The following is a 9,376-nucleotide window of genomic DNA, read 5'->3' on the forward strand; positions in this document are numbered from 1 at the left end:
CTAAATTTAAACCCCTCCCAGTCTTGGTATGAACTTTGATCCATGCCTCTCATTTTCTCTTTTCTCCTCCGCCGAACCCTCCTACATCGGCGAGCATATCACGTCGGCCATCATTCATCGGAGGTGAGACTTTGGCACCGCTACGTTGTTTAGCATCCTCCTCCTCCTCTCTTCTTCTTCTTCTTCTTATAAAGGTGTTCCTTGTTTCTGTTTTGAACAGATCAAAGGTGACCTGAACCTCAACTCACCCTGAGAGAACCATTCAACCTAAAAGCTTAAGCTATTAAGTGAGGTCCTATAATAGATTTTGTTCTCTAACATGCCCCCTCACATGAAAGCCCGTTGGGCTTGAAGTGTGGACAACACAGACTCACTCATATTTTGTGTTAAAACTTAATTAATTATAATGGAAGTGACAAGAATTGGTCAAAGTGGCTTTGCTACCATTTCAGAGAACCATTCAACCTAAAAGTTTAAACTATTAAGTGAGGTCCTTGAATAAATTTTATTCTCTAACATAAACTATACACAGTTCAGAAAATTGTGGACTTGCTAAAGTTTCTATAAATATAAAGGAGTTCCTATTGGTTATTGGATTCAATTTATTATCGAAATGAAGAGGAAAACTGTTTAGATGCCACTCTGCGAGAAGGGCATTTGACTTTAGATATTTACTAGAAATTACTGGGAAATTATTGATGTTGTTACAGATTCAATGTTAAGGTTACTTGAATTTTTATGATCTAATACATAAATTATGAGAAAGAAGATAAACTGATATTAGTCTTTTGATTTCCTAGATTGTTTGTGTAACTTGATGAGGAGTAATTTGTTCCTCCGAGTAACATCACTACAGATGGCATCCAAGTGATACCTCAGTGCTAAGTGAGTAGACCACCTCGGCAAATCGGCTAGTAGCACTTCACCTAAGGCCGACCCAAATGACTCCCGTGCAAGGAGCGACCTTCCTCAAAGATTGGCTGAGCTAAGTAGGGTATAAGTGGTGACCTACAAGGTGTGCTCACTAACCTATTACATGGATCCGTTACCAGATTGAGTTCCTCGGAGTAATAACGCTCGACCATTAGGCTGGCTTACCCGCACCACCCACACCAGAATTGATTGAACAGGCCTCAGCTTTTTTGCACAGATTATATAACCAATGGAGATACTCTCTCCCAACTTAGCGGAAAGGACTATTTGGGAATCTAGGACCTGCTACAGAAGGTCCCTATCCCTTACATCCATATAAAGGTAGCGTTCTCCTCAAAGAAGGTACACACAACTAAGCTCTTGCATTCTTTAAACTTCTTAGGATTCTAAAGAAATTTTCGTTAGTTTAAACATCGGAGTGCCCACCTCGGATAAAAGCAACCCAGGCACTCTTAACATTATTCTCTTGTAGAACTACTCAGTTCGGCCAGACTTAGTTCGACCAAACTTAGCTTGGCCACTGACAAGGGAAACTTCCAACTCGACATCCGAATCATCTGCCAAGTGAGAACCGTCAGATCACACACCATCATAGCTATTGACTTAAATGTGATTTTCTAATTGCACTGCCCAACTCTAGATTAACAACATAGGATACTTTTAGGATCAATAGCGAATATAGGATAGCACCCTTATGCAATGCTCGTCCCAGCTATCTAGAAGTTTGGGAGAAGAGGACTGGAGAATGGCCTGAAGAAACTATAAAAATGAGACGGATTCACTCACCTTCATTCGACTGAAGAATGACTACCAGAAGAAGAAGAAGAAGAGGAGGAAGACGAAGAGGAGGCCAAGTCTCGCTACCGATGGAGGCAAGGTTTGAAGTTTGAATTGAGACTGAGAGGGGTTTCAATTTAGATTTTGTTGTTTTGTGCCAGTTCAACTGCACACTCCGATTAACGACTGCCTTCCTGTTAATGTTAACCCAATTAATGACTGCCTGGGCGTGGTCATGTATCATTGGCGGGTTCACACGTTCCACGGGTTCACCGAACGCGGATTCAGCTTTCATAGTGCTCCTTTTATATTAAAAAATGAAATAAAATACATTGTCAACGGTTTAGAAACATAGTAATTAATTTAAGCCTAAAAGAGATATAATGCTTTACATGCCCATTTTTATCATTTTGATAGCTTCCTCTCACCCAATTGAATCTTCAATGTCCATTTTCATAAATATGTTAGGCGTAAAGTTCTGGTTTAGGGGTAAGGGTGATCATGGGTTGGGCCGGGACAGACTTTGGGCCTATAACATAAAAGTATGCCACTCAAAACTCATGGTTGTCTATTTGAAAAAAAAAAAGAGGAAAAAATAGATGAATAGCGATCCTCCATTTCATAATTAGTTGAGATGGGATAATGAATGTCAAGCTCGTAAGCCATTTTTGTGCATGCTTAGTATTTCGATCAACGTTTACAAACTGCCATTGATTCAGAGGGTCGGACCGTTCGTCCCAGGAACCGTCTAGGCAATTGGTTCGTTTTATTCAAATCCGGTCCTTTTTTAAAAACTGTTGAATTGGTCAATGATCCGTTGATTCGGGCAGTTAAATCATCAATCCATTCGACCCATTTAGTGGTTTTTTGTTTTAATTATTTTTTATCAAAATGTGTTATCTGTTTAGATTGGACGATCAAATCATTGATCCAAAAACCGGTGGCCATAACGGTTCTAGTTTTGGGTCATTTTTTAAAACGTTGATTTTAATTGTATATCGAGCAGTTGGGTAGAATGAACGAATTCGGATCTGCTCCTCATAGAGCGCAACTCACACCGACCTCACAACACGTTTCAGTCATGTATATGGAACATCTCTCTATGAATAAATTTAGAAGCACAAAGATGTTCCAGATATATGGCCAATACGTGCTGTGAGGTACACTCTTTGATGAGTGGATTAGATCTTAGGATGAACATGTCTTTTGTGTCTAAAAAATTATATTATTAAATCTGTTCTATATATAAAGCAAGGTTGTTTACCTCACCATGCCTCTCATTGCTCCAAACCCCTTTGATGAAAGGTGATTCGGCACGACTTAGCAAGAAGGGTCACGTAGGTGTGATCAGATCGAAGGATGACAATTCAGCCAGGCAAGCCCAGTTTGCAACATTCGGAGTTTGGGTATTCAGCCACCTCGGCCGAAAACCCACCTCGGTGTAGAGGCACCTTGACACCCAATCCAGTTTGGGACTAAAGAATCGAAGTTCCAGGTCGGAGCTAATGAGTTGAAATGCCACATAACTGACTCCAAAGGCCTCCCCAACAGATCCCGAATCTCTTGAGATCACAATGAGCCAACAAATTCCAAATTTCTCGAGATCACGATAAGAACTCATCCCAATTCCGCCTGAATCGGAGGTAGACGATAAACCTTATCAACATACTACTCTCCTTAAAATAAAGGCTTGAAATCTCAAGGCAAAGGTATGTGTGATTATTTTACTCACTAGCACTCAAGCTCTCAAGCATTCAGCTCGCACTAATAGCATAAGTACTGACTTAAGCATCGGAGCGATCTCGTCGAGTTAGCAACCCCAGGTTCTTTGATCCATTGCTTTGCAGATCGATCCAGTTTGTTGCCAATTTGGAGTTTGGATTGCCCTCTAGTTAGGAGTAGCCAGATCGCGCACCATCACCCTCTTTCTAATTTTCTGTTTTTTATTTTTAACTACACATAGTTGCCCATTAAACCAATAAGGGAACACCATAGGCTAAATTACCTCTAACAACCAATAGATAAAGAAAGAGGGATTTGCTTTTCTCCTAAATTATCTCTAATTCCTATTTATCTCCTAAATTATCTACAACTCTTATTTATCCTCTCCCCCATTTTTTATCTATATCTATTTAAAGAAAGTTTAAATTAAAAAATTAGGAATTATTTAAATATTATAACAAAAATTATATAATAACATATTATTAATAATTTTATATTTTTACAAATTCATCACGAAATTTTGTACTAACAATATAAAATTTAATTTTAAGGATTATTCAACTTAAATGTTATTAAAATAATAAAAATTTAATACTAAACACAAAATATTATTTAAATACTTCAATAACTAAATATCTTAAATAACAAATATTAAAAATAGCTAAATAGTTATACAACAAAACATTTAATATCATGTAATAACTTCAAAATTATATAAATATTTAAACAACTAAATATTTTAAATAACAAAATATTTAACATAATTAAATTTTAAATATTTAAAATAACCAAATTATGTAATAAATTTTAAAAATCCTAAAAGTAAAAAAATAATTATAATAGATTATATAAAATTCAAGATAATAATAATTTAATATTAAAAAAATTAATAATAAAATCGTGTAATAATAGTGAAAATTATAATTTTATGGATTATTAAATTCAACAAATAATTATTAAAATTTAAATAAAGATATTGTTTAAATAACTAAATAATATTGTAAATAACTATTTTCACTTATAAAAATTAATAATTCTAGAAAATTACTTTCATAAAAATAATATTTATTAATAATAATTTTAAAATCATTTAGTCACTTAGTCAATATTTATTATATATTTACATATACTGAAATTAATATTTATTATATTTTCAGTAATTATTGTGTTTGTGTGGTAATATAATTTCAATAATTATGTATAAATCTAATTTTTTTTTGTTATTTAACAAAAAAATTTCAATAATTATTAGAGATTGATCTACTATTAATTAACTTTTTAAATTTCATTTATTATACTTATTGTATTTTCCATAAATTTATTATTAGTAATTATGTATTTTTGTTATAATTTATTGATTCATATTTATTTTAGTATTTATTACACTTTTGTAATTATTGTATTTATTTTATTTCTATTAGCGATTTATTGTTTTTTCATTATAAATTTATTTTTAATAATTGTATTTTCGCTTTAAAATTTTAATAATTATTGGAGATTAAAATATTGTTATTTATTAGAGATTAACTATTAATTTAGTTAAAATTAGGATTGTTTACAGGTTGGTTCGATTCAATTGCAAGCTGTCTGAACAACCAAATCAACCTGGTCAAGTTGGGGAGTTTGTCACCCAAAGTGATTGACCATTAGTAAAAACTGACCTACTCGGGTTATATTGGTTTGGGTCAATCAGTTCAAAAAATATAAACTTAAAAATTAAATTTAAATTTATAAAATTATAGTGGCATTATTAAAAAATAAATTTATGATATAAAATATTTTGGAATAAGAAATATGGGCATTTCCAACTTTTTTGTTTTATAAAATTATATATCTATATCTATATCTATATCTATATCTATATGTAATGTTAGTACCTTGTACTTTGGGTCTAGTGCCACTTTGGTCCTAGAACTTTTAAATGTGACAATTTAGGCTAGGTTCGGAAACGATGCAAAAGGAGTGTAAATCCCAGTTTAGGATAAATTTGCTCTCTAGTTCACTTTTGTTTGTGCTTGGCAGTATTACATTTATACATTGACAAATGATAACCAATGCATATTTATGTTGATCATAAGATGTAAAGTACATCAATAAAAAAGAAGTAAATTTACATTAAAGTGGGCTTTTGATAAATAAAGCATTTGCTTTATTAAAATTCATGTTTGCATGCATCCATTACAACTAAAAGTCTGTTTGGTAAGAAGGCAAATTTGTTAGTGCAAAACTAACCCAACTTTGCAATTTATGTGAACTGTTTTACACACTACATATTTACATTTACACTTATTTGCATCGTTTCCAAACGCAGGCTTAGTACCTGAACTTTCAAAACATGCCAATTCAATACTTGCTGTTAAACCTGCCATTAAGTGACATTTGAAAAGACACAAATGTCCTATGAATGTCATCTAATTTTCTTTATCAACCATCTTTGACATCAAACTTAATAGAATATTCTGTCATAGAGAGAAAAAAAAAGTATAAAAGTAAAAAGAATAAGTGATGGAGATGAATGAAAACCGGTAAGAGCTGTCTGGAGAGCAAGCATATGCTGCTCGAGAATAGCCATAATGCAGTTGTTGGCAATAACAGTGATAGATTATAGAGCATTGTGTTTCAGAATTCAGCAGTGCTCTCTCTCTATTTTTATCCAGTTCAATTCCTTATTCCATGGCAATTCTTGAAAAAATTCCTGGTTTCAAATTAAACCATAATGAACAAAGAGATCAATTAAGTGAAGAGAATCATAGACATTGTAGTCTCAATCTCACTCATTGCAGTTGTAACTTTTGAAGTTCAAAGTACAAATGTCAACCAGCTGGAGCTGGTCATTCTTTAGCGATGAAAACGGGGTCATTTTTGCCTTGTTCTCAGGCCCAATTGGAATGAGTGACTTCTTTAGAGCTAAGATCTTTGCAGTTATGAAAAGAGTCTAAAAAGCTAAAGAAATGAACATTAGAAAATTCTTAATTGAAGGGGATTTGGAGGTGGTGATAGGATGGCTGAATGCAGACAATAATGGTTTATGAATGTACAGTAATCAGAGGAGGAAATTTAAGTGGCTGGTGTGAGAGATGGAAGTTAAAATGTACTGGGTTAAAAGATCAGTCAATTCTCTAGTTGATGGTTTAAGCTAAACAAAGGGCAGGAGGGATTCAATGTTTTGGGCTAAATTATAATTTTTTGTCTCTACCTATTCTTTTGTTTTCTTGATTGTATTTAGAAGATAAATTTTGTTTGTCTTCACTATGTAACCTGTTTGATGAATTAATGAAATTATTATTGATACTCCTAGAAATAAATTTATTCAGGATTTATCTCGTGTAGGTAGATTTTACAAGGAACTCTCCTGTAATGTGAGTCTTGACAAGCAAGGTTTGAGGATCAATGAAATCATTTCATTTCAGTTCGTAGCATTGGCACGCATGCTTCATAAAAAAAGAAAAGTCAACAGGCAATCAATGAAGTATGATCCAGGAGTTCACCGAACCAACCTTCTTTCCGGAATCAGCAATTTCAGGTTCGATACCATCGTCAGGAAATAGAGTCGCTCAGATCAAGGCAGTGGAAATCTGTTCACTATGAACAACACCCCTCCGCTATTATTTCTGCAGCCATGTCTATGTTGAAATTAAAGAGTATAGGGAGTTTGTCCCAAATTCGATCCATTTGACCTTCACCTCCTCTATGGATATCAGATTCTGGGAACCTCCCTTCATAGTGTGGTGAAAGTGAATGTGGATGCTGTAATTCCTCCTTTTTCCTCTGGAATCGGTGTTGTTTGACATGATTCCTTTGGTAATCATATGGCTGGTTAGCCTAACGGCTTGTATTTCTTTGGAGGAATCTTCCTGCTCCCACCTTGGTCCATACACACTTATATTATGGACTACAGGCGGCTTCTCCTCTCTTTTGATTCGGTCTTGGTTTGTCATGTCAAGAGGAACTTCAACCGTGTTGCTTATAAACTTGCTAAAATTGATGTCAATGGTCATTACTTTTGGGTGGGTGATATTCCCTGTTATATTTCTCTCTGCTTAATTCTGATTTGTTTTCCAGTGAAACTACTGTAAAACAAAAATTTAGATGGAATTACACCTTTATTTCATTTTCTCAAGGAAGATGATAGAACAATGTTTTTTTTTTATAAGGATAAGTTTGACATTTTTAAAAGTTTTAAGTCGCAAATGATGTCATGTGATACATATAACTGATTGTAGGTTAACACAGATGCTAAATTGACATGTTTTGAAAGTTCAGGGACCAAAGTGGCACTAAACTGAAGGTACATGATACTAATGGGAATTTTCCCAATTATCTAATTATATAAAAAATTAAAGGGTAAAATACAAAATCCTCCCCTAAATGTTTAAAGAATTGAATAAAAACCTCCCTTCTGTCACTTACCCAAACAGGTAAACTTATAAAGTTACAAAATTACATCTAATAGGACATCATTAAAAATAGGGTAAATTAGAAAGAGCCCTGTATTATGGGTCTGTGACAAAAACCCCCCTTATACTTTGTTTTGGGACAAAAACCCCCTGTATTATGACCGTGAGATAAAGACCCCCTTTTATTAGCCTTCCCTCCAAAAAGATGAAAAATCCACGTTGCAATATTTTTTAATCCCCAATTATTTGTGCCACAATGGATTGGTGGCCACCAGAGAAATGTGACTATGGGACTTGCAGTTGGGGTCATGCTTCTATGCTCAATCTGGTAAGTTCTGTCTACTGGCTATCGATTTCATTTTCCATCTACATTTAAATACACATTATGATATCGTTTAACTGGAAATGGGCTAGAAATTTTATTAATCTATAGTTCCTGTTATCAAATCCCATACCCTGTTTAATGTGGGTTTCTCAATCCGTTTTTCTCTCCCCTCTTTGGATTTTTATTCCTGGTAAGATTGTTCTTTTCTACCTCATTTTTCTGTTTGAGGGGATATTATGGATCGGGATGTCAGAATACATAATATTTGACTTGGGTTTGGTTTTCAAAATATGATGATCTGCACTTTTTCCTTTTGTGAAAGTAAGAAAAAAGTTGATATAAGTTATTAAATGAATTCCGAGTTTGATGGTTTTATGAAATCTGCATATTTCTTCTGCTCTTTACAGGATCTTAACAACACTGTTTTGTTAAATGCAGTGAAAGGTACAGAATCCTGATAGTACTTAAGAAACACTTTCTGATGATTGAGGAAGACGACTTACCTTACTGTTTTATTATTTTTCTGGACCATAGATCCATTTTCTTCTATAATTATCTTTGCAATGCACTTCTGTTTTTTAGAAGCAATTTCTTCTGCAGGACCAGATAACCATTTCTTAGATTAAAATACGTTTTAAGAGAAAAAGGGCAAGAAAAAGAAAACAGAAAAAAATTTAGTGAGGTATTTTAATAATTTAACGCTTTCCGTAATCTGACTTAACAGCCCTCCTCTCTCTCTCTCTCTCTCTTATTTTTTCTTTTTATTTGTATTTTTTCCCTCTCTTTTGAAGCGGGGTCAGTCAAGAGCAAAATCCGTTGGAACATTGTTCGAACCTGTATAGTCTTGTATTAGGAATATCTTCGTACTTCTATGTTTTATTTCATGGAGAGATATTCCCAATGTAAGGCTATGATGGCTGTTCGAATGGACTTTACTCTTGACTGAATCCTGTTTCACTGGGTTATTATTAAATCTTCATGACGCAGCAGCAACCACCGTCACTAACGCCTTCAAAACCTATCCCGACTTTTTTGAGATTTTCAGCTTCTATCTTCTCCCTTTTGAGCCTTCTGTAACGGTAGACAACTTGGACGACGGCGAGTTCTAGCTTCCTTCTTAGCTTCTTCTCACTGATGATGACATACTCATGGAGAAGATCAACTACAATAACGGTAGTAGGGGCTGTCTCTGAGACCAAGCTGGGCCTTCTCTTTCCTTTTG

Source organism: Nelumbo lutea, chromosome 1 (assembly GCF_056320005.1).
Source record: "Nelumbo lutea isolate HS-2025 chromosome 1, American lotus-T2T, whole genome shotgun sequence".
Classification (NCBI taxonomy): Eukaryota; Viridiplantae; Streptophyta; class Magnoliopsida; order Proteales; family Nelumbonaceae; genus Nelumbo; species Nelumbo lutea.